Raw genomic sequence first — 27,160 nt, forward strand, 5'->3', positions numbered from 1 at the left:
AATTCCCACAAATTGCATAACCTCATGGGCCCCCAGTCAACCCATTTGTAAAATTACTAGTATAGTTTAAAAAAATAGGACGTTTGAGGGACTACAAAGCAAAAACATGCGTGAAGTGCCCTGCAGGTGTTAGACACACAATAATCAGTTCATGACATCACTGTTACTGACCACAGAGCTGTCACACATACCTGGTCTCTGTGTATCATACCTATGTACTCTCTGTCCCTTAAGCTCTAAATTTGCTCTCTTCTCTCCTCTACTGTAGGTAGCCCCCAGTTTCATCACAAATTATGTTCCATGATTTCTACTGGACACATATCAAGAAACCTAAATTTGCACTATGGGAGTCTTCTCCCCTATTATAGGGAGGCTGCAGCCTCAGTAAGTTGCGAGTGATGCTACTGTGAACTGTGGAGGCTCACAACTCCTCTTGGTCTCACTCATAAATCAATCTGCTTCCCTGACAGTCAGCCTTTGAATAGCTCAGTGGGGGGATGAAGAAAAAAAAAAATCCTACAGTCTTTCAGTTTGTTTTTTATTTTGTTTTTGACAGTATTGACTTTTATCTGAATTCCATGCTCCTGGAAACAGCAATAGTTAGAGAGATTCATCCCCTCCCAAGTTTGTGTTCAGGGAATGGCTTATTACAAAGAACCATCCTTCACATAAGACTTTGATAGGACTCACACATGCTTTCCATATATCCCAAAGAGGCATATTTTGGGGGTGGTAAATTTTCCTTTTATTACTACAACAGTTAAGTACATCAATTTTATGGTCAATACTTGCAAATATTCTGTGTTAATGAGTATTGTGCTGTTGTTGGGTGAAGTGGCTTACACATACACACACATAACCATTAGGCCATATTGGTCAATGGTATTCAAATCTACTAGTATATCCTGATTAATTTTTTTGTGTGTGATTCTTACTAAAAAGAGAAGTATGTTAAAATTTCACACAATATCTGTGGGGTTCATTTACATCTCATCGTAATTTTGTATATTTTTGCTTCTGTGTGTGTACCAGGATATGTGTGGGTGTGTGTGCCCATGCATGCATGGAGGCATACATATGTGTGTGCATTGAGGCTATGCTATTATTTTATCTTCCTGAAGAAATGAGTCATTTATCTTTATGAACTAACCCTACCAGATGTAATACTTTTGCCTTAGAAAATCTAGAGTAGAGCTGTTTATGACCATTTATAATTGATTTTTTTAAATTTTATCTTTATTGTTGAAAGTATTACAGATGTCCCCTTTGTGTTTTTTTTCCCATTGACGAACTCCACCCCATACCCACATCTCCAAGGCCTTCACCACTCTATTGACTGTGTCCATGGGCTATGAATATATGTATATAACTTCTCCTGTAATCATTCCCCACCCACACCACCTTCCTTAACCTTCCCTCTAAAATTTCTCAGTCCGTTCCATGATTCCATGTCTCTGGATCTACTTTGTTCATCAGTTTATTTTGTTACTTAGATTCCACATATGAGTGTGATCATAAGATACTTACTTTACTCTAACTAATTTATTTCACTTAGCATAGTACTCTCCAAGTCCATCATGCACAAATGGTAAGAGTTCTTTTTTACAGCTGCGTAGTATTCCATTGTGTAAATGTAACCACAGCTTTTTTATCTTCTCATCTGCTGATGGGTTCTTTGGCTGTTTCCAGATACTAGCTATTGTAAATAACACTGCTATAAACATGGGGGGACATACATTCTTTGTGACTGGCATCCTGGTTTTTTAGGATACATTCCTAGAAGTCAGATCACTAGGCCAAATGTCAATTCCATTTTTATTTTTTTGAAGAAACTCCACACTGTTTTCCACAGTGGCTGAACCAGTCTGCATTCCCACCAGCAGTTATACTAGGGTTCCCTTTTCTCAACATCCTCTCGAGGACTTATTTTTTGTAAATGTAGCTATCCTGACAGGAATGAGGTGAGACCTCATTGTTGTTTTCATTTACATCTTTCATATGATTAGTGACTTTGAACATTTTTTCATATGACTCTTGGCCTTCTGTATGTCCACTTTGGAGAAGTGTCTATTTAGGTCATTTGCTCACTTTTTAAATTGGATTGTCTTCCTTTTGTTAAGTTGCATGAGATCCTTATATATTTTGGAAATTAACCCCTTATTGGATGTATCCTTGGCAAATATGTTCTCCTATGCAGTGGGCTCTCTTTTCATTTTGTTGATGCGTTCTTTTGCTGTGTAGAAGCTTTTTATTTTTATGTACTCCAATTTGTTTATTTTTTCCATAGTTTCTTTTGCCCTAGGAGATGTATTGCTAAAAATTTTGTTACCAGAGATTTCTGAGATTTTGCTGACTGTGGTTTCTTCTAAGATTTTTATGGTTTCACGAATTACATTTAAATATTTTGTCCATTTTGAATTTATTCTTGTGTAAGGTGTAAGTTGGTGGTCTAGTTTCATCTTTTTGCACATACTTGTCCAATTTTCCCAACACCATTTATGGAAGAGATTGTATTGACTCTATTGTATGCTCTTGTTGCCTTTGTCAAATAGTAACTGAGCATAGTGGCTTGGGTCAATTTCTGGGTCCTGGGTTCTTTTCCATTAATTTATATGTCTGTTTTTGTGCCAGTATCAGGCTGTTTTGTTTACAGTGGCTTTGTAGTATAATTTGATATTTGATATTGTGATTCCTCCAACTCTGTTCTTCTTTCTCAAAGTTGCTGTGGCTTATTTGGGGTCTTTTTTGGTTGCATATAAATTTTTGGAGTAATTGTTCTAGATCTGTGAAATATTCTATTGGTATTTTAATAAGAATTGCATTGAGTCTGTAGATTGCTTTGGGTAGGGTGGACATTTAAATGACGTTGATTCGACCAATCCATGAACATGGTATGTTCTTCCACTTATTTATATCTTCCTATATCCTTTTTTTTTAACATCCTGTAGTTTTCCAAGCACAAGTCTTTTACCTCCTTGGTTATGTTTATTCCTAAGTATCTTAATTTTTTGTTTCAATAGTAAATGGGATTGATTTTTTTTCTCTTTCTGAGAGTTCATTATTGCTGTATAAAAATCCAATCAATTTCTGGGTGTTAATTTTGTATTCTACTACATTGCTGAACTCATTTATTAAATCTAGTAGTTTTTTGGTGGAGTCGTTAGAGTTAGCTATGTGCAATGTCATCTCAAATGCAAATAATGACAGTTTTACTTCCTTCTTTCCAATTTGGATGTCTTTTTTCTTCTTATCTGATTGCTATGGCTAGGATTTCCAGTACTATGTTGAATAAGAGTGGTGAATGTGAATATCCCTGTCTTGCTCCTGTTCTTAGGGAAAATGGTTTTATTTTTTGCCCTTTGGGTCTGAACTTGGCTATAGGTTTTTCATACATGGTTTTTATTATGTTGAGGTATGAGTCCTCTATTCCCACTTGGCTGAGAGTTTTTATCAAAAAGAATGTTGGATGTTGTCAAATGCTTTTTATTCATCAATTGATATGATCATTTGACTTTGGTCTTCCAATATCACATTTATTGATTTACAAATATTGTATAAGACTTGCATCCCCAAATAAATAACTTTTAAGATCTTTCAAATATATTGCTGGATCCAATTTTCTAATATTTTGTTGAGGATTTTAGCATCTGTGTTCATCAGAGATATTGGCCTGTAATTCTGTTTCTTTGTAGGGTCTTTATCTGGTTTTAGAATTAGGGTAGTGCTGGTCTCATAAAAAGAGCTTGGAATTATTCCTTTCTCCTTGATATTTTGGAATAATTTGAGGAGGATTGGTGTTAGTTCTTCTTTGAATGTTTGATAAAACTCCCCGGTGAAGCCGTCCAGACCAGAGCTTTTGTTTGCTGGTAGTTTTTTTTTTATTTTTTTTATTTATTTTTTATTACTGCTTCCATTTCATCAGTAGTTATCAGCCTATTCAAGTTTTCTGACTCTTTCTGATTGAGTTTTGGAAGATTGTATTTTTCTAATAATATGTATATTTCATCCAGGTTGTCTAATTTATTGGAATATAGTCATTTTGTAGTAGTTTTTTTACAATCCTTTGTATTTCTGTGGTGTCTGTTGTTACTTCATCTCTTTTGTTTCTGATTTTGTTTACTTGAGTCCTCTCTTTTTGTTTCCTAATGAGTCTGGCTAGAGGTTCATCAATCTTGATTATCTTTTAAATTACACAGTTCTTGGATTTATTAATATTTTGTATTATTTTTTTAGTCTATTTCATTTATTTCCACTCTGTTCTTTATTATTTCCTTTCTTATACTTACTGTGTTCTTTTTTGTTGTTCTCTTTCTAATTCTTTAAGTTGTAGGGTTAGGCATTTTATTAGAAGTTTTTCTTTATTTTTGATGTGGGTCTGTAATGCTATGAAGTTCCCTGTCAGGACTGTTTACACTGTGTCCCATATATTTTGAGTTGTTGTGTGCTCATTTTCATTTGTTTCCAGGATTTTTTTTTATTTCTTCCTTGATCTCTTTGGCAACTCATTAACTCCTATCTAATAAAATAGTAATATGCAAATTAACCATCACTCCTATACATCCACAAGCCATGCCCACCAGCCATGCCCACCAGCCAATCAAGAGCAATATGCAAATTAACCCAACCAAGATGGCAGTTAACTTGCATATCCAGGCACAGAGCGAAGATTGAAGACAGTGGAGAAGGAAGCCAAGCACTGCAGAAGGGAGCAAAGCTGCAGAGAAGTAAGCAAGTGGGGCAGCGGAGAAAAGAGGGAAGCAGGCCAGTCGGGGGAGAAGGGAGGGAGCGAGGCAGTGGAGATGGGTGGGAGTGAGGCAGCGGAGAAGGGAGGGAGCGAGGCAGTGGAGACGGGAGGGAGCGAGGCAGCAGAGACGGGAGTGAGGCAGTGGAGATGGGAGGGAGCAAGGCAGAGGAGATGGGTGGGAGCAAGGCAGCGGAGATGCGAGGGAGCGGAGGTGGGTGGGAGCTTCGCTCAGGCTGCAGGAAGCCCTATTCTTGCAGGAATATTCCTGCAATGGGCCGCTAGTGTTTAATAACATGCTATTTTGCCTCCATGGTTTTTAAGTGTTTTTATTGTAGTTGATTTCTAAGTTCATGCCATTGTGATCTGAGATGATGCTTGATGTGATTTCCATCTTCTTGAACTTATAGAGACTTAGTTTTTTTTTTTCCTAACATTGCCCTATTGTTTAAAAATGTCCTGTGTGCACTTGAGAAGAACGTATATTCTGTAGGTTTGGGGTGACATGTTCTGTAAATATCAATTAATTCTATCTGATCTAATGTGTCATTTAGGATCACTGTTTCTTTGTTGATTTTTTTTTTTTTTTGTCTAGAAGATCTATCCGGTGATGTCAGTATCATAATAAAGTCCCCTACTATGATTATATTGTTGTCCCTCTCTCCCTTAAAATCCTCTAGAAGTTTTTTTTTTATATATATATATTTGGATGCTCCATTATAGTGTGCATATATGTTTACCACAGTTATATCCTCTTGTGGCATCGATCCCTTTAGTATTATGAAGTGGCTTTCATTACCTCTTCTTATGGCCTTCACTTTGAAGTCTATTTTGTCAGATATGAGTATTGTTAGCCCAGCTTTTTTTTTTCATTTCCATTTACCTGGAAATTTTTTTCCATCCCTTCACAATTATTCTGTGTGAATCCTTTGTTCTGAGATGGGTCTCTTATAGACAGAATATATATGGGTCATGTTTACTTATCCTCTTAGCTTCCCTGCATCTTTTGAATAAGGCTTTTAAGCCATTTACATTTAGATTATTATTGATAGGTATTTATTTGTTGCCATTCTTTAATCTTTATACCTGTGCTATTCTCTATCTATTTATTCTTCTTTTAAGAGTTCCTTTAGCATTTTTTGCAGTGCTGGCTTGGTGGTAAGAAACTCTTTTAGCCTTTTATTTTGTCTGCAAAGATTTTATTTCACCCTTGATTTTTAAAAATATATATTTTATTGAATTTTTACAGAGAGGAAGGTAGAGAGATAGAGATTTAGAAACATCAATGAGAGAGATACATCGATCAGCTGCCTCCTGCACACACCCCACCGGGGATGTGCCCGCAACCAAGGTACATGCCCTTGACCACAATCGAACCTGGGACCCTTGAGTTTGCAGGCCGACGTTCTATCCACTGAGCCAAACCAGTCAGGGTTCACCCTTGATTTTTTTATGATAGCCTTGTTGGATAGAGTAGTCTTTGGCTCAGTCCCTTGGTTTTCATTACTTTGTGTACTTTATGCCATTCCCTTCTGAGCTAATGTTTTTCTATTGATAAGTCAGCTGACAGTCTAAAGGGAGCCCCCTTGTAGGTAACTTTCTATCTCTTTCTTACAGCCCTTAATATTCTTTGTTTGTCTTTAATATTTGCCATTTTAATTATTATGTGCCTAAGTGTGGGTCTTTTGGGCTTCATATTGATTGGGACTCTGTGTTCTCTGAACTTGAGTGACTTTTTCCTTCACCAGATTAGGGAAATTTCCTGTAATATTTCTTCAAACAGGTTCTCTATTCCTCATTTGGATTCTACTCCTTCTGGTTCCCCTATAATAAGAATGTTGTTATACTTCATGTTGTCCAAAACTCCCTTAGACTCTCCTCCTGCTTTTAACTTTTTTTCCATTTGCTTCTATGAATGGGTGTTGTTTTCTACCTTATCTTCTAATTCACTTATTTGCTCCTCAGCTTTTTCTAGTGTACTGTTGAATCCTTCCAGCATCTTTATATCAGCAATGTCATTCTTTATTTCTAATTGATTCTTATTTAATGTTTCAACCAATCTTTACTTGTTGGTGAGATTTCCTTAAGTTCCTTTAATACTCATTATGTTGCTTGAAGTTCTCACTGAATTGTTTGAGCACTCTTATCATTTCTTTAAATCCTTCGTTTGATAAATTGCTTGCAGCCATTTCATTTAGTTCCTTTTCTGGTAATTCTTACTTCTCTTTCATTTGGAAGTTGTTTCTTTGTCTCCCCATTTTTACTGTCCCTTTGCATTTGTTTCTATATGTGAGGTCAAACTGCTATGCCTCCCAGACTTTGTCAGCTTGACTTATGCAGTAGGGACCCAGTGGTGCAGTCTCTTAGATATCCTGAGATGCATGTTCTAGGAAAGCCCCTTACTTAAGTTATTTGGGTTCTCCTGTTGTAGTTTGGTCTTGAATGTTATTGTTCCATTCATTAATGGAGTCTCCTCTCAAGCTGGCTGATTATGTGGCTAACCTATGATCATATCATGGGAGATGTTGCAGAGGTGCTGACTAAAGAGAAGCAAATACAACACAATAAATATGAAACAAAAGAAACAAAACAAAAACATAGACCATACCCCTATGGCACCAACAAAAGCAACCACCAGAGGAAAAAAATTAGGAAAGAAATAGAGAACAAGAATGATAGAAAAGAAAAATTACAAGGAGAAAACAAAACAAACGAAAAGAAAGCACAAACAAACAAAAACCAAAAAAGTGGGGGAAAGAATATGTAAATGCAGAGCTAATAATAAAGAAATAGGAAAATAGCAAAAAGAAAACGGTTAATGGAATGACTGGACTCAGGACAACATTTTATTACGATATGTATATACATATTAGCATATGTTTAAAGTAGTTTCTTATGAGAAAACTAAAGTTCTGATATGAGAACATAGTGCTAATTAATAGCAACTCTGGGTACAGAGATGCACAATATTTTTCTGTTGCTGGAAGCCCTAGAACTGGAGCAGGAAAAATAGAAAAAGGCTTCTGGCCAGCTGAATATCAATGATTCAAAAACATGACTGTGCATTAGAATCAACCACAGAGTTTTTGAAATTATATATATATATGACTTTCCCACAGCAAGTATGCAGATTCAGGATATCTGGGGTAAGTTCCATACCCCTGTATTTAAAAATAATCGCAACAGATAATTTATATGTTTTATAATATAAACAAAGCTGGGAGCATGTGTAATGCACAGCCAATCTGCCTCAAATATTACCTTCCCTCGGCTTCCTTCCAGCAGCTCTTTCCTGGTTTCTTTCAGCTCCTGAAGACCATCTGGAGGCAGCTAGGGCAGCCGTCAACTCTGAAAGATGCACAACTTGAGGCACTGTTTTTCACACTTTTGTGGGCTTTAGCATCATCTAGGATACTTGTTAAATGCAATTATCAGATGCCACTTCCAAGTTGCATGAACTGCTTTATGGACACTTGATAATGGGTAATTAATAAATGGATATGTGCTAGTATTTGATCCAAAGCCTGCCTTTATTATCATCTGAAAATGGGGTTGAAAGCCCTTTTCAACCCTTAGTCATATCACATCTTTGGCTGATCTTGTTGTGTACATGCCAAAAAGAGCTAAAGTACAGCAAAGGGAATATAGTCAATAATCTATACTTATAATAGGGTAATATGCAAATTGATTGGGATGCTGTCATGTAATGACTGATCAGCAGGCTGCACACGCTCCAGGTGCGGGTGGACAGGGACTTGCAGCATTGGGAACGGGGGTGGGGACTTGTGCCACCCTGGACTTGAGGCTGCCTCCCAGCTCGGCGCCCTGGCTGGGGACGTGAGGCTGCATCATTGGCTCTTCATGTGAAAGGTGAGTTCGGATCCTCATTCTTATTCAGTGTAGTGGAGCATGGGAATCTAATCTAATAATAGACAAATATGCAAATTGACCATACCTCTGACACACCCACAAGCCACGCCCACAAGCCATGCCCACCATCCAATCAGAGCGAGTATGCAAATTAACCCAAACCAAGATGGCTACAGCCACAGAGAGCAAGGTTTCCTAGGTAACAGAGGAGGCCAAGCTTTCCGCCTGCCATTTCCAGGCCTAAGCCTCCACTCAAGCTACAAAGTTTCAATTATAGAAGGTAAACAAATTCAAACAAATGGCAGCAGAATGGAGCTTGAGAGAGCAGGCCAGGGTTGCTGCTGGCAACAGGGGAAGCAAAGCTTTCCACACACCCTGGCCGGGCTCACCTGCTTAAGGCAACATAGTTTCAATTATAATTCCAACACAATGGCTGCGGCCTCGGAGGGAGCCCCAGGCTTGGCTTGGTTCCGCTCCAGGCTACAAAGTTTCAATTGTAGAAGGAAAATAAATTCCAGATACCAGGGCCTCTGCTTGGGTTACCAGGGGGCGTGGCCAGCCTGCAAACCACCACAGGCCCCTCGCTCAGGCCATCCCACACCCCAAGGGAAACCCCACCTGATCTGGGACGCCCTTCAGGGCAAACCAGCTGGCCCCCACCCCTGTACCAGGCCTCTATCCTATCTAATAAAAGAATAATATGCAGATTGATCATCACTGCAACACACAATATAGCTGCCCCCATGTGGTCAAAGATCCTGCCCCCATGTGGACACAAGATGGCCACCACAAGATGGCCAGCAGGAGAGGGCAGTTGGGAGGCACCCGGCCTGCAAGGGAGGGCAGTTGTGAGGGATCAGCCCTGCAAGGGAGGGCAGTTGAGAGGGACCAGGCCTGCAAGAAAGGGCAGTTGGAGGTGATCAACCCTGCAGGAGAGGGCAGTTAGGGGTGACCAGGCCGGCAGAGGAGGGAAGTTGGGGGCAAACAGGCTGGCAGGGGAGCTGTTAGGCATCAACCAGGCTGGCAGCGGAGTGGTTAGGGGGTGATCAGGCTGGCAGGCAGAAGCGGTTAGGGCCAATCAGGAAGGCAGGCAGGCAAGCAGTTGAGAGCCAGCAGTCCTGGATTGTGAGAGGGATGTCCGACTGCCCGTTTAGGCCCGATCCTGGTGGGGATCGGGCCTAAACGGGCAGTCGCACATCCCTCAAGGGGTCTCATATTGGAGAGGGTACAGGCTGAGCTGAGGGAGAACCCCCCTCCGTGCACGAATTTTGTGCACTGGGCCTCTAGTTTGTTTATAAGATCCAGTCCCACCTGGGGAAATGTTATTACAGTCTGAGAGTAGATGTAAAATGGGGATCATATTTATTTGCTCCACAGGCTTGCTGTAGAACAAACAGAGTCACCCTTCTCACAGAATTCAGGATGCCTCACATGCACACCTAGAATGAAAAGACAGCAACACCCCATGTCACCAAGAACTAGAAACTTCCCTTTGAAAGGAGCCTATGCAACAGAACTGTGAACCCAGGAGGGTGAAAAGAAAAGCTGTCTTTGCAGTTAATTTAAGAGTTTAAGGTGCAAAACTGGCATCAGAAAGTAGTGGCATAATACCAAGGCCATGTAGTCATGTGGCAACACTGAGACCATGGGACCCTTGGGACAGGCGGTTTCTGACAACATGGGAACCCCCTGCCCCCACTCTGGCTTCTGGGTGCTGGTTACAGATGACCATGTGCACAGGGATGAGGGCTCCTGGCCTGCAGTGGTGGGGTTAGGCGACAGAGGACCTCCTCCCAAAAAGTCTCCCACAGCCTGCGCAGCATCAGGCTGTGTGGCATGCGCCCGCTGATGGCATTACCAGGTGATGTCACCTAGAGGGGCTTCTCAGGTGGTTTCCCTGAAGAGGGGTGCACGCCCAGCTCAAAGGCAAGGAGGTACAGGCTTGGGGGCCACATGACCTCCTGCAGCCCATGTAGCGTGGCTAGAGCTGAAGCTGCAGGTCTGTCTGGCTGTCGCAGGGCCTGGACAGTGTGGTGGCCCCAGCACTGGCAGGGAGTGCTGGGCGCCTGAATCTGGGGAGCCACCCAGACCCATGGGCCTTCCAAGTTGGACCGTTCCCCTCCTGCATTTCTCACTAAACCTGGGTCTGACCCTCATCCTCCCCACCAGACCCCAGAGGCCCAACCTCCCAAATGGTGACCTTTAACTGCACGCCCTCACCCTAACATTTCAGTCTCAGAACCTAACACCTCCTTTAACCCCCTCACCTCCAATCTAACCTTTAACAGGAGCCATTGCCAACCACATCTGGTCCAGCACCACTCTCCCCCCAACAGCCCTCCACCTTCCTCCATGGAAGCTGCCATTGCTTCCCTTGAACTAAATGAAATAAGATTAAACAAAGAAGAATATGTCTGAGAAAAGACTTTGAACTAAAGAAGAAATAAAGTAACTAATATACATGAGAAAAGTTAACTTCAAAGGTAATCAAGTGATTACAAAGGAAAGATACCTGGAACATTTAAAAAATCACAATATTCAGAACTGGAGAGGGTATGATGAAACAGACACCTGATTGCACTGCTCTGGAGTATAGGGGACAGCATTTCTGGAGACAGTTTGACAGGATGTAGCAAATATTCAGGCTCCTGGGCTGGATGACTACATTTTCAGGAATTTATCACACATAATAATCAAAAAGTTGGGCCAGATATCATCCTATCTAATAAAAGAGTAATATGCAAATTGACCATCACTCCAAGACACAAGATGGCTGCCCCCATGTGGTCAAAGATGGCTGCCCCCATGTGGTCAAAGATGGCTGCCCCCATGTGGACACAAGATGGCCGCCACAAGATGGCTGGCAAGGGGCTGCAATTGTGGGCAATCAGGCCAGCAGGGGAGGGCTGTTAGGGGTGACCAGGCTTCCAGGAGAGGGCAGTTGGGGGTGACTCAGGCTTGCAGAGGAGGGCAGTTGGGGGGGACCCGGCATACAGGGGAGGGCAGTTGGGGGGGAAAAGGCCTGCAGGGGAGGGAAGTTAGGGGTGACCAGACCTGCAGGGGATGGCAGTTGGGGGGGACCCAGGCTTGCAGGGGAGTACAGTTGGGGGGACCAGGCCAGCAGGGGAGGGAAGTTAGGGGTGACCAGACCTTCAGGGGAGGGCAGTTGGGGGGGACCCAGGCTGGCAGGGGAGTACAGTTGGGGGGACCAGGCCAGCATGGGAGGGCAGTTAGGGGTTACTGGGCCAGCAGAGGAGGGCACTTGGGAATGACCAGGTCTGCAGGGGAGGGCAGTTAGGGGTTACTGGGCCAGCAGAGGAGGGCACTTGGGGATGACCAGGTCTGCAGGGGAAGGCAGTTAGGGGCAATTGGGCCAGCAGTGGAGCAGTTAGGCATCTATCAGGCTGGCAGGGTAGTGATTAAGGGGTGATCAGGCTGGCAGGCAGAAGTGGTTAGGGGCAATCAGGCAGGCAGGCAAGTGAGCGGTTGAGAGCCAGCATTCCTGGATTGTGAGAGGGATGTCCGACTGCCCATTTAGGCCTGATATCACTGGTATCAGGCCTAAACAGGCAGGCGGACATCCCTCAAGGGGTCCCAGATTGGAGAGGGTGCAGGTTGGGCTGAGGGACACACACCCCCAAGCATGAATTTCATGCACTGGGCCTCTAGTCATAATAATAAAAGGCTAATATGCAAATGGTCATCACACAATGACACCGTAATGACCAAACAGCAGGAGGCTGCATGTGAGGCAGGCGGGGACTTGCAGTGTCAGTGGGTGGGTACTTGTGCCAGCCTGGGACATGAGGCTGCCTCCCCACCCAGCATCAGGCCAGGGGACATGAATAGCAATATTAAATTATTTCCTTTAATTAATTCCCTTTTAATGTGCATGAATTTCATGCACTGGGCCACTAGTATTGTCATAATTATGTATGGTGCCAGATGGGTACTCAACTTAGCATGGTGTCACTTCATAGGGTATATAAATGTGTAGTGACTATGGTATATACCAGAAACTAATATAATATTGTATGTCAACTATAATTATAAAATTAAATAAATAAAATTACATGGAAAAACAAAAAAGGAAAAATAAAAGAACTTTATAGATGTCCATGACATAGTTGATTTATGTCTTAAAGCTTTATTTACCCAAGAGAGTGTCTCCAGTAGTTGAACTTTCCTTCTTTTGGAGGCTGCAAACAGTTCGTCTACTGGTCCTGGCTTTGGAACATAGCCTGGCAGTGAGTAACAAGAGAGCATATTTGTCTGTTGGAGGATTTGGCAGTGGCATGAAAAACCATTTCCAAAAGTATTTCTGAGCCTGCCCCCTGGAAACATGAACTGTCTTCCATGTCTGGAAAATGAGCTGTTTGCTCAGTGGAGAGTTTGAAGTTACTGAATTTGCTGATGGATAAATGTCTGTTTGGAGAATAGAGACAGTCTGTCTCTCAATAATTCTCAGACAACACAGATGGCCAGCATGTTTGGTCCTCAAAAGCTCTGGCATTCCAGGGGTTTGTATAGAGTTTAATTATTTTATAGGTAAAACAGGGAGCAGATGTATAACACCAGGTCCAGCAGTAGCATGAACATCAGTATCAACCCAAACCATCACTTTTTTTGCTCTTTGTATGAATCCCGTGAATACATAGATAGGAGGCCCAAATTTTGTGTGGTGAGCTCCACGGCCTGTACTGCCAGATGAGGCAGGTGAGACCATTAGGAGAAAGGCCCACCAATCTATGTATATGTGTGTCTATATTATGGATCCTGGTGCTTATTTACCATGCTTGGGTTGATACTGAAGGCTGCATTGTTATTCATATCTAGTGGTCTTGTGTTGTGTGTGTGTGTGTGTGTGTGTGTGTGTGTGTGTGTGTGTGTTTTCAGAAATCTTAGGAATTATTTTTAAGTTTAGAAATAATAAATTTTTAAATAAAATTTATTTTGAAATAATTTTAGATTTATTGCCAAGTTTCTGTATAACCACCCCCTAATTTATTTATTCCATGTATTTATCCATTCAATTATTTATTTATTATATCAGTATAGACTCAGGTATATTTTATATATGTTACATATTTTATATATATAATGCATGTGTGATTGTTTTTGAGTTAAATTTTTTATTTCTTTCATCAGTGTTTTGTATTTTTTCACATACTAGTATATATCCTGCACATACAGTATTTTGTTAGATTTGTACCCAAGTACTTCATTTTTGGCATGCAATTATAAATTGCATTACCGTTTTTTAATTTAATTTTTAATTACCAATTATTCTTTGCTGCTATATAAAAATACAATTTACTCTTGTCTATTGACCATATATTATGTAACCTTGCTGAAGTCAGTGACTGGTTGTAGAAGTTTTGTAGTAGATTTTTTGCATAGACAATTGTGTTATTTAAAAAAGAATTTTAAAAAATATATTTCTTCCCAATCTGTATATCTTGTATTTCTTTTTCTTGCCTTACTAATATAGATAGTAGTTCTAATAAATATTGAATAGCAGTGGTCAGAGAAGGCAACCTTGACTTATTCCAAACCTTAAAGTGAAGGCATTATAACATTTGTATAATGTTAGTTGTAGGTATTTTGTGGGGGTTTTTTTTTGTACAAACTTAAATTAGGCTGAGAAAACTCTTTTCTGTTACTAGTTTTTAAGCACTTTTATTATGAATGGATATGGAATTATGTCAAATGATTTCCTGCATCTATTAATATAATCATATTTTTAATTTAGTGTGTTAACATGCTGAATTATATTAGTTGTTTTTGTATGTTTAATAGACCTTGAATTCCTGTGATGAACCCCACTTTGTTGTGATATGTTTCCATCTTTATATGTAGATGGATTCAATTTGATGATATTTTCTTATGGGTTTTTGCATCTTTATTAATAAGAGATATTGGTATGTAGTTGCATTTTATTTTAATAACAATGGAGAAAAATGTTGTGGGACATTTACACTATGGAATACTACACAGCTATAAAAAAGAGGGATCTCTTACCCTTTGGGATAGCATGAATGGACCTGGAAAATATTATGCTAAGTGAAATAAGCCAAACTGAGAAAGACAAATATCACATGATCTCATGGATTTGTGGAATCTAATGAATTGACCAACAAAATAAGACCCAAAGCAGGGAGGCATGGAACATTTGGACATACCTCATTGTGAGGCTGGGTGGATAAGAAGAGATAAACCAAAGAACTTATATACTTACTAGAGGCCCAATGCATGAAATTCATGCAAGGGTCTTGGCCCTCACAGCCCTGGCTGCCTTGGCTGGCCCTTGCAACCCAGGCAGCCTTGGCCAGCCCTCACAGCCTCAACCAACCCTCACAGCCTCACTCCACCCTCACAGCCTAGGCTGGCTCTCATAGCCCCTCGCAGCCTCAGCTGGCCCCTATAGCCCCTTGCAAGCTTCGGCTGGCCCTCACAGTCCCAGCTTCGTCCGCAAGGTCATACAGAAGGTCATTCAGCTGTCTGGTCTAATTAGTATATTACGTTTTTATTATTATAGACTAGTGGCCTGGTGCATGAAATTCGTGCATGGGGGGGGGTGTGTCCCTCAGCCCGGCCTGCACCCTCTCTAATCTGGGACAACTCAGGGGATGTCCAACTGCTGGTAGTCAGACATCCCTCTCGCAATCTGTGATGACTGGCTCCTAACCTCACACCTGCCTGCCTGCCTGATCGCCCCTAGCCACTCTGCTTGCTGTTCTGCTCCCCCCCAACTGCCCCCACCCACCGGCCTTCTCACCCCCAACTGTCCCTTCTTTGCTGGCCTGATTGACCCCACTACCCCCCTGCTGGCTTGATCACCCCTAACTGCCCTCCCCTCCTGGCCTGATCGCCCCTAACTGCCTATGCCTTGGTCCCACCACCATAGCTTTGTCTGGAAGGACATCCAGAAGATCTCCCAAAAGGTCTCCAAGTCTAATTAGCATATTACTCTAAGGCCTGGTGCACAGGTGGGGGCCAACTGGTCTGCCCTGAAGGGGGTCCTGGATCAGGGTGGGGGTCCCCTTGGGGGGCAGGGCTGCCCTGAGCAAGGGGCCTGGGGAGGTTTTCAGGCTGGTCATGCCCCCATCGGGGTGGGGGGTCCGTGCTGGGGGTGGGGTGGGCCTGGGAGAGGGGCTGAGGGCTGTTTGGGGATGGTTTGCAGGCTGGCCAAGCCCCCGGCTTTGTCCAGAAGGTTTCCGGAAGGTCTTCTGGTCTAATTAGCATATTACTCTTTTATTATTATAGATATTTATAGCCCGTGCACACATGGACACGAGCAATAGGGTTGTGAAGACCTGGGAGGATGAGTAGGGGCTGGGAGGAGGCGGGGAAAGGGGAGAAAATGGGAGACATCTGTAATACTATTGACAATAAAAATATATTTTAAAAAATTGTTATTAAGGTACCAAAGTTTTGGAGGAGTTTTAACTACATATTCCATTTCTTTGATAGATTTGGGAGTATTCAGGTTACCTATTTCTCCTTGAGTGACTTCTGATACTTAGTTACTTTCAGGAAACTGCTTTCTTTCATTTAAGTTTTTGAATGTATGGGCATAGGGTTGTTAACAGGATTCCTTTATTATCACTTTAGTGCCAATGGAATCAGGTACGTGTGTGTGTGTGTGTGTGTGTGTGTGTGTGTGTGTGTGTGTAGCCATTTCTGTTTTGATAGACATCTAGATTCTCTTTTCTTTTTTGTCATTACAAATAACACAGCAGTGAGCATCCTAGTACTTATATACATGTGTGTATTTTTTGAAGGATAATCACTGAGCCAAAACATATGTGTGTTTAACATTATACTGCAAAAATTATCTTTTAAAAGTTTCCCAGTAACAGTATATGAGAGTGCTCTTTTCTCTACAGCTTCACAAATAATATGTTTTACAACATTATTGTAAATATTAGAGGTGAAAAATATTTTATTCTTGTTTTATTTTGAATTTCCCTGATAATTAATGAGGTATAATATATTTCATATGACAATCTAACATTTATGTTTGATTTTTGTGAAATTTGTGTTTAAATTTAGTGATCTTTCTATTGAATTGTTTGGCTTTTTAAATTTTATTTTTAAATATTTATTGTGTATTCTGGATATCCATCCCTGTTTGATAAATATGATAAAAATATTATCTCCTAATCTTTTGTCTTCAACTTTTATTATTTTGTCATACAAATGTCTATTTTAATAAGGCAAAATGTGTCACTCATTTTTATGTATTTCAGATATTGTGTTTTTCTTTAGAAATAAATATGAGCTTAATACACATCTATAATAATAAAAGGGTAATATGCTAATTAGACCAGGCATCTTCCGGACCTCATTTCGGATGTCCTTTCTGACATAGCTGGGGCCAGAGTGAAGCCAGCCAGGGTCTCAGGTGCCTGCAGGTGGCCCGAGGGAAGCTGGCCTGGGTCCCGGGTCCCGGGTGCCTGTGGGTGGCCAGAGGAGGGAAGCCCAGATCCCCAGTGCCAGAGGGAAGCCGCTGCCAGAGGGAAGCTGGTGCCAGCAGCCGGGGGCCTACTCTTGCACAAATTTTCATGCATTGGGCCTCTAGTATTAACATAAATATGCAATAAATAAAAGAGAAGTTTACACACCAATTTTCTGACAACAGTTACATCCATGGAGGAAAATATAGACAGAGGCATAAAGAGTAGTTTTTAAGTTTGCTTTGTGTATAATTGTGATGCAATACTTAGATATTTTATAAACTAGTGTACCTATGGATTAGTTGTATAACAAAAACCTTTAAACACTAGATGCAAAAATGTATCTTTCCTTTTCCCATTTTATACATTTCCATTGTAATTATTTTTACCTTATCACTCCATTGATGCTGTCCTTGCCCATATTGTCAAATATCTCATAATTCTCAATGCAGTGAGCATAGCTGTAATATTTCCTGACTTTACTGTGCATTTGACTCTAGAATTCATCCCCTTCTTGAATACTACCAAATTTGATTTTTTGTAGTACCGTTTTTTAAATATATATTTTTATTGATTTCAGGGAAGAAGGAAGAGTGAGAGAGAGATAGAAACATAACTGATGAGAGAGAATCATTGATTGACTACCACCTGCACGTCCTCCACTGGAGATTGAACCACAACCCAGGCATGTGCCCTGACTGGGAATCAAACCATGACCTCCTGGTTCTCAAGTCAATGCTCAACCACTGAGCCATGACAGCTGGGCTGTAGTACTATTTTTAACAATTGATCTTTTTGTTGAAAATATTACATATGTCCCCTTTTTCCCCATTTACCCCCTCCATTCCACAACTGATCCCTCCAGGCTTTCACCACACTATTGTCTGTGTCCACGGGCTATGTGTTTATGCATATAAGTTCCCCGATTAATATCTTCCCACCCACCCATCCACCCTTGCCTTCCCTCTGAGATCAGTCATTCCGTTCCACATTTCCATGTCTCTGGATCTATTTTGTTCATTAGATTGCACATATGAGTGAGATCATGTGATACTTATATTTCTCCAACTGGCTTATTTTGCTTAGCATAATACTCTCCAGGTCTCTCCATGGTGTCTCAAAGGGTAAGTGTATTCCATGGAGTAAATGTACCACAGATTTTTTATCCATTCATCTATTGATGGGCTGTTTCCAGATCTTAGCTATAGTAAATTGCGCTGCTATGAACATAGGGGTGCATACATTCTTTCTGATTGGTATTTCTGGTTTCTTAGGATATATCCCCAGAAGTGGGACCACTGGGCCAAATGTCAGTTTCATATTTAACTTTTTTAGGAAACTCCATACTGTTTTCCACAGTGCCTGCACCAGTGTGCATTCACACCAGCAGTATGCTAGGGTTCCCTTTTCTCCATATCTTCTCCAGCACTTGTCATTTGTTGATTTATGGAAAGGTGTGAGGTGACACCTCATTGTCATTTTAATTTGCATCTCTCTTATAATCAGTGACTTTTAGCATTTTTTCATATGTCTCTTGGCCAACTGTATGTCCACTTTGTAGAAATATCTATTTAGGTCCTTTTCCCATTTTTTAAATTGGATTGTTTACCTTCCTTTTGTTAAGTTGTATGAGTTCCTTATGTATTTTTGATATTAACTCCTTACAATATCTATCATTGCCAAATATATTCTCCCATACACTGGGGTCCCTTTGCATATGACAAATCTACAGCCAACATCATACTCAATAGGCAAAATCTAAAACCATTTCCCCTAAGAACAGGACCATGATAGAGATGTCCCCTTGCACCACTCTTATTCAACATAGTACTGGAAGTCTTAGCCACAGCAATCAGACAAGAAGAAAACATAAAAGTCATCCAAATTGGAAGGGAAGAAGTAAAACTGTATTATTCACAGATGGCATGATATTGTACATAGAAAACTATAAGGACTCCACCAAAAAACTATTAGCTTTAATAAATGAATTCGGCAATGTAGCAGGATGCAAAATTAACACCCAGAATTTGTTAGCATTTTTATTCACCAATAATAAATTCTCAGAAGGAGAAACTGAAAAAACAACCTCTTTACCACTGCAACAGAAAAATTAAGATACTTAGGAATAAACTTAACCAAGGTGGTGAAAGAACTGTACTCAGAAAACTATAGGACATTGATGAAAAGGGTAGAGGAAGATCTAAACAAGTAGAAGAATATACCATGTTCATAGATTGATAGAATTAACATGTTTAAAATGTCCATACTACCCAAAGCAATCTATAGATTCAACACAAGCCCTATTAAAATACCAATGGCATACTTCACAGAACTAGAACAAATACTCCAAAAATTTATATGGAACTAAACAGAACCTGAATAACTGCAGCAATCTTGAGAAAGAAGAACAAAGTTGGAGGGATCAAAATACCAGATATCAAGTTATACTACAAAGCCACTGTAATCAAAGCCTGGTACTAGCAGAATAACAGGCATATAGATCAATGGAACAGAACAGAGAGCTCAAAAAGCAACCCAAGTCATTATGCTCAATTAATATTTGACAAAAGATGCAAAAGCATATAATGGAGTAAAGACAGTCTGTTCATTAAATGGTGTTGGAAAAACTGGGTAGGTACATGCTAAAAAATGAAACTAGTCCACCAATTTATACCATACACAAGAATAAATTCAAAATGGATAAAAGATTTAAATGCAAGCCAGGAAAACATAAAAATCCCAGAAGAAACCATAGGCAGCAAAATCTCAAACATCTCTCATAGTAATATATTTACTGATACATCCCCTATGGCAAGGGGAAAAAAGGAGAAGATAAACAAACAGGACTATATCAAAATAAAAAGCTTCTGCACAGCAAAAGAAACCCTCAACAAAATGCAGTACCATTTTAATTCCAGTTCTTTTCCAGGTCCTCTAATCACTTCTGAGTTTTCACTGTTTATATATGAAGATTTTATTTCCCTGGAATTTCTTGGATTATGCCCTATTTATTCTTATACAGCAACTTCTAATTTGCTGACTTTTTCTACAACAGTGTATTAACAGCCACTTATACCTCCATGAGTTTTAAATCTAAATCTCTATTACAGATACTAGAGGCCCAGTGCATGATTGAATCATGCACCTGTAGGGTCCCCTACATGCTTTCGCTTTTTGCAGTGGAGCGGGGTGCCTGTCCGCTGGTGCACCAGGCCTTTCAGAAGCCTCTGGCTCAGTGGAGGCTTCTGAAAGGCCTGGTGCAGGAGCAGACAGGCACCCAGCTCCCACGCTTTTGATGGTCTGTGGCCGCTGAGGGGGGCTGCCCTGGACACCTGGCTACCCTGCCGTTGAGAGGCGCAGCTGGGTGTCCGCAGCAGGCCCCCTCAGCGGCCGCGGATCTGGCCGTTGAGAGGCGCAGGGGGCGGGAGTCCCACCCCCTACGCCTCTCAACAGCAGGGTAGCCCCCCTAAGTGGCAGCGGATCCGTGCCTCTCAATGGCCAGATAGGCCACCCCGAGTCCCGCCCCCCAGCCTCCCACCGCCCAATCATGGGCGTAGCAGAGTGATGGTAATTTACATGTTACTCTATTATTAGATAGGATGGCTCCTGACTGACATATCCCCCTATATATTCTATAAGAGCCTTAAACAACATGTCCAAACTTGAGTTGTTAGTTCCATCAAAATTCCACTCTTACACAATATTTCTTATTCTGTTTGAGGATATTATCATTCAAGGAAGCTTGGATTCATTCTGTTCATCTGCTTCTTCCTATTTTATATCAGGTTCCAAATTCAGTCAATCACCTATTTTTCCATCTCTCACATCCATTCTGTTACCTAAAGCATTCTGAACCTGACCTAATGGAAGCCCTGATTATTTCCCCTTGGCCTCTTTACTTTCTTACTGCACCCACCTTACTTCACTTCAGCTCTTCTCTATACTACTTCATACTCCATATCTAGTTAAGAAAAAATCTAATCATATCACTTCCTTGCCAGGTATTTACTTGTCCATCATTATCTGCAATAAAACTCAAATATCTAGGATGGTAGACTTCTAAGTCATCTCTTATTATATACCTCCTTTTTAATACAAGGATTTTGCTTCTATTGAACTACTTAAGATTATACATGTTACATTCTTCCCTATTTTGCATATGTTCTTTCTCAGAGGATCACTATTCCTTAGCTCTTCCATGGGTGAAATCTTAATCCTCTTACTGATCCAGCTTAATAATTCTCTTCTCTATAGTATTTATTTCCTACTGCCTTCAAACCTCAGACACAGCTGATTTCTCTTCCAAGTGATAATTGTATTTAGAACACATCACTTTATTATAATGATTATTTTACCTGTTAATCTAACTACCCTCTGAAAACTTTGAGTTGAAGTATGATATCACCTTTATCATATTATTTCCAGCACATAGCATGCCACTTGGCATATAGTAAGTGCTTAATAAATGTTTCCTCAATGAATGAAGAGATTGAACACATCTTGTTTCGATTTCAGTGTAGGTATTGAGTGAAACATAAAATTATATATGACTTTTATATGTTGCTATGGACTGAACTGTGTCCTGCCAAAATCCATATGTGGAAACTCTAACTTCCAGTACCTCAGAATGTGACTGTATTTGGTGATAGGACCTTTAAGGAGGTGATTAAGTTGAAATGAGGTTCTTAGGGTGGGGCACAAAGAGAGAAACCAGGGATGTGTGCATACAGTGGTATGACCATGTGAGAACACAGCAAGAAAGTGGGCATCTGCAAGTCAAGGAAAAAGGCCTCAGAAGAAATCAAATCTGCTCATACCTTGATCTAGGACTTCTAGCCTCCATAACCATGAGAAAATAAGTTTTGTTGTTTAAGCCACCTAGTCTATGGTATTTTATTATGGCAGCTCTGTCAAACTAATAGTACATAACAATACTAATATTTATACATTTTTATTCCTTGCTTGCTGTATTAGCTTCCTATGGCTATTATAACAAATTGCCACAAATTTTGTAGCCTAAACTAATAGAAATTTATTTTTTCACAGTTTTGAAGGCCAGAAGTCCAAAATCAGTTTCCTTGGGCCCAAATTGAGGTGTCCATACAGCCATGATCTTTCCAAAGACTCTAAAGGATAAACTGTTTCTTATTTCTTCTAGCTTTTGGAGGCTGTTGGAATTCCTTGGTTATTGCTTCAATCTCTTCCCCCCTGGTCACATTGCTTACTTCTGTTCTGTGTGTACAATCTTCCTCTGCCTCTCTCCATAAAGACACCTGTGATTACATTTAGGCCTGGCTGGACAATTTAGGATAATCTGCTTATCTCAAAATTCTAAATGTAATCACTGCTTCTTTTGCCATCTAAACTAACATTTACAGGTTCCAGGGATTTTATCTTGATATATTTGGGGGCCATTATTCATCAAATTACATTTGTTTTATTTTTTCTTTTCTTTCTTCCTCTCTCCATTATTTTATTACTAGAGTACTAGAGGCCCAGTGCACGAAATTTGTACATCGGGGCGGCGGTGTCCTTCAGGCCGGCCTGCGCCCTCTCATAAACCTTGGCCGGTGATCAGGGCCTATCGGGGTTTTCCTTCCACTGGTTTTGGGAAGCTGGCCCCACCCCTACCACTGCCACTGCTTGCCATCTGTGCAGTGCTGCTCCCCCATCCCCCCACCACCGGTCGCCTCCCTCTGTGGGTGACAGGTGTGGGGTGTGATCACTTGGCTGGCTGGCCTGTGCCTCCCTCTGCAGGGTGATCACTGGCCGGCCCCACACACCCGCCACAGCATTGCTGGCCAGTGACTTGGGCCTCCCTCTGTGTGGCAATCGATCATGGGTCCCCCAGGTCAGTTGCCCCGCACACTTGCCGCAGCACCTCCAGCTGGGGGTCCTGGGCTTCCTTCTGCAGGGTGACTGATCTTGGGGCTCCGCGATCAATGGCTCCACAGAGACAGGCCCTGCCTACCTGCTGCAGCGCCTCTGGCCGGGTAGCCTGGGCCTCCCTCTTTGAGGCGATCGCAGAGGTCCCCCCCCCCAATCGATTACCCTGCCGGTGGTGGTCTGGGCCTCCCTCTGCAGGGCATCCCTACCAATCACATCCTACCTGCCTTGGCTGGCCTGGTGCCAGTGCGTGTCATAGAGTGGTGTGAATGACTCGTTCTGTTGTTAGGTCGATTTGCATATTACACTTTTATTGTTATAGTTTTCCTTCTCTTCCCTTTATATTTTCCCTCCTTCTCTCCCTTCCCTATCTACCTTTCATTTTGAGATTCCTTCCCACCCTCCTTTCCTTCTTCTGTACATGACAAGGCAGAAGAGGCTGAAAGGGGCTAAATGATTTTTCCCATATCCTTTCATTATAGTGATGACAGAGTCTACCCAATCCAGGTTACTTTTTCACTACATTTCATATATTTTCTGTAGTTTAAGTTTCCATAAAATCAAAGAGAGCCAAGTTGTCACTATGACACCGAATGAAGCTCCTCATTACTCTATGCATTGCTCTGAAATTATTACAGCTCAGGAAATCACTGGCACTTCACACTCTGCTGTATCACAGGCATAGGAAAAGCTTGACTGTGATGGTCATTAAAAGGAGAGGCATGAGAGATCGAAAACAGGTTTTGTTAATAAGTGTGTGTTCAAAATTATAATATGTGTGGGCTATCAACATAGGTGTTTTCAAAATTGGCTGCTCTAAATTTCAATTGCACATGTTCTTTGTCACTCAGTCTTTGTCACACTTTGGCTATATCCTCACAGCACCCAACTGTTAATTTTTAAAATATTTTCCATACAAACTTACTTGCTTATGTATGTTGGGCTTATAAGAAATTGTTCTTTCAGAAATATTTTAAACTTTTATTTTTTGCCTTTAGTAGTGATTTTCATTTGATGTAATTTAATTTAAAAGATAGAAAATGAGAGATTTCAGGCAATGAAGGTAATTTGGGGACCAGTAGCTTGTGCTTAAGTTTTTTGTGGGTTTGTTGCTGGTTTTTTAGTGATAACCAGGAAAGTGGTAAATTTTAAATAATCCAGAATTATCTATTACTCATTTAATGATCTTTATAACACATGACAAATGAGTTTAATATTTTCTAAATCTGGCAACTTTACATGTGGCGTTTAGAACAAAAATTATATCTAATGAAAATATGTGGCCAATACTCATCAAGGTTTTTCTTCATCTTATAGTAAGTGCTGAAACTCTAACAACAAAAGAGACAGCAAAATTAATAATAAAGAAAAGTAGGTAGTTGAAAAGAATTTGCCAATATAATCTGCCTTACAAATTGTTGCCATGACTTCAATAATTAGGGAATATAGCAAAGTTGAATCTTGTGTCTTAAAAGAAATAAACTGCTCATGTCATTATGAACCACTCAAAAGTTGAATGAGATGTGAGTGAGGGGTAATGAGACCACTTACAGTGTTTTGCTGGATTTGGTAGAGTCCAACATGACGTTATCCTGGGAAGAGCTAATGTACTCTATATATGACTGAGTTGGGAATGACTGAGTTGGGAAATTACTCTTAAGTATACATGGAGGTTTCCATTGGCCAAACAGAGCTGGGGCTTGTTAATAACACTTTAATCAAGGCTTTCCTAATGGGCCTCCAGGATTACTGCAGGAGACAGAATTATGATCCCATGTAGGAACTAGTAGAAATCCATTTGTTTTAATGGTTCACCTACCAGATTTAAATAAACTTTAAGTTAAACATCCCTCCTTTCCCATAGTCTAGGAACTTCTGAAAGTGATGATTTACATGTATTGTCATAATGTGTTATTTAATGCTTTATTATTTGTGACTTTTTGGTTTCTTATTAGGTTAATCAAAAAAAACTCATGTTAATTGAATCACCTCACTTAACTAAATCACATTCCAGTTTGTTTGTTTGTTTTCTTATTTTTTTAACTAATACTAAAGTTCCTAATATTAAAGAACTTGAAGCAATTTGCTAAACCCATTGGCCATGGACTTCCAATGCCTTGTTGCCATCCATTCCCTTTATTGACTAGACTTTTTAAAAGTCTCTCTTTCTGTTTGCTTTTTCTTAAATATTTATTTTTTTATTGAGATATAGTTGATATATAACATTGCATAAGTTTAAGTGGTACAATACGTTATATCACAACACTGTGATATATAAATGTATTAACTAACTTCTCTGTGTTAGCTAACTCCTTATTTGCTAACTTAAGAAAGGGAATTGCTCTTTGGAATCCTTATTAATAGAGTTGTAAGAATCTACACTAATAAAAGAGAAAGATGCAACTTGACTGTACCTCTGTGACACCCACCAGCTAATTAGGAGTGAGTATGCAAATTAACCCAACAAAGATGGTGAGTTAATTTGCATATGCAGGTGCCTAGCAGCCTAGGTCCTGGGAACATCCTATGGACCCAGGCTGCTCCGAGCCTGTAGGCCCCCACGTAGGCCCTGAACTGCCGAGGTCCCAGAACGTCCCCGGACACACCTGGCCTATGGGCCTTGGCACCAAGTGGCTGGGGGCAGGGCGGCAGAGGCTTGAGCAGGGCCTGAGTGGAGCCGAGGGGCCCTGCCCAAGCCATGAAAGAGGCTTTATCAGAGCTGGAGGGCCCTGCCCAAACCACAGCAGAGGCTTGATCGGAGCTGGGGGGCCCTGCCCAAGCCACAGCGGAGGCTTGATCAGAGCTTGGGGCCCTGAACAAGCCATGGTGGAGGCTTGAGCAGCGCCTGAGCAGAGTCAGGGGGTCCTGCCCAACCCAAGGCAGAGGCTTGAGCAGGTCTGGGGGTCCCTGCCCAAGCAATGGCAGAGACTTGATTAGAGCCTGGGGGCCCTCTCCCAAGCCACAGTGGAGGCTTGAGCAGGTCCTGAGTGGAGCCAGGGATGCTCTGCCCAAGCCATGGCAGAGGGTTGAGCAGGGTCTGAGCGGAGCTGGGGGGCCCTGCCTAAGCCACAGCAGAGGCTTGATTGGAGCCAGGGGGCCCTGCTCAAGACAAGACGGAGGCTTGAGCAGGGCCTGAGCAGAGCCATGGGGCCCTGCTCAAGCTGTGGGAGAGGCTTGAGCAGGGCCGTAGAGGAGCTGGGGGCTGCAGAGGAAACCCTTTTCTGACTGCTCATTGGCTAAGTTCCCTGTAAGCTACTCGCAGTGTTTTTGGTAACTTGCCTAATAAGAATCCAAAAAGGTGATCTTGGGTTTTTCCACCACACTCCTGGAGGAAAAAATGAAGGTCGGCTGCTGAAGGGCTAAGAAATGTCATATCCTGCCCTAGCGGGTTTGGTTCAGTGGATAATGCCTTGGCCTGGGGACCACAGGGTCTGGGTTCGATTCTGATCAAGGGCATGTACCTAGGTTGCAGGCTCTCCTTGGCCGGGGCCCAGGTCAGGGATCATGCAGGAGGCAACCAATCTACGTGTCCCTCTCACATTGATGTTTCTCTCTGTCTTTCCCTCTCTCTTCTACACTCTAAAAATCAATGGAAACATAACCTCAGGTGAGGATAAAAAAAAGAGGAAGAAAGAAAGAAAGAAAGAGAGAGAGAGAGAGAGAGAGAGAGAGAGAGAGAGAGAGAGAGAGAGAGAGAGAGAGAGAAAGAAAGAAAGAAAGAAAGAAAGAAAGAAAGAAAGAAAGAAAGAAAGAAGAAAGGAAGAAAGAAAGAAAGATAGGAAGAAAGAAATGTCATATCCTATGAAAGACACATCTTGAAAATGCCTAAAGAAAGTTGTCATTTTTTCATGGTGAAGGGACTGGAGTCCGTGTTGATGAAAACACCTTGGCAGCTGCTTTTGCTGGCAGTGGCTGCATCAGCAGGGTGATGGGGCTGGTGCCTTCCCCTGATCAGCCCGGTCGCCTCCCACAGAGGGAAGCCAGAGTGTGGCTTAGGACCGCTCCCCACGGGGAGCGGGCCTAAGCAGTCAGTAGGACATCCCCTGAGGGCTCCCAGTCTGAGAGATGGGGCAGGCTGGGCTGAGGGACACCCCCCACCAGTGCACAAATTTCATGCACCGGGCCCCTAGTTTCGTCATAAACCTTGTGCTGGGCTCATAGTAAGCATTTTGAGAAGGTTAACTATTATACTATTAAGTACATA

This window comes from Eptesicus fuscus, chromosome 1, assembly GCF_027574615.1.
Source record: "Eptesicus fuscus isolate TK198812 chromosome 1, DD_ASM_mEF_20220401, whole genome shotgun sequence".
NCBI classification, from domain to species: domain Eukaryota; kingdom Metazoa; phylum Chordata; class Mammalia; order Chiroptera; family Vespertilionidae; genus Eptesicus; species Eptesicus fuscus.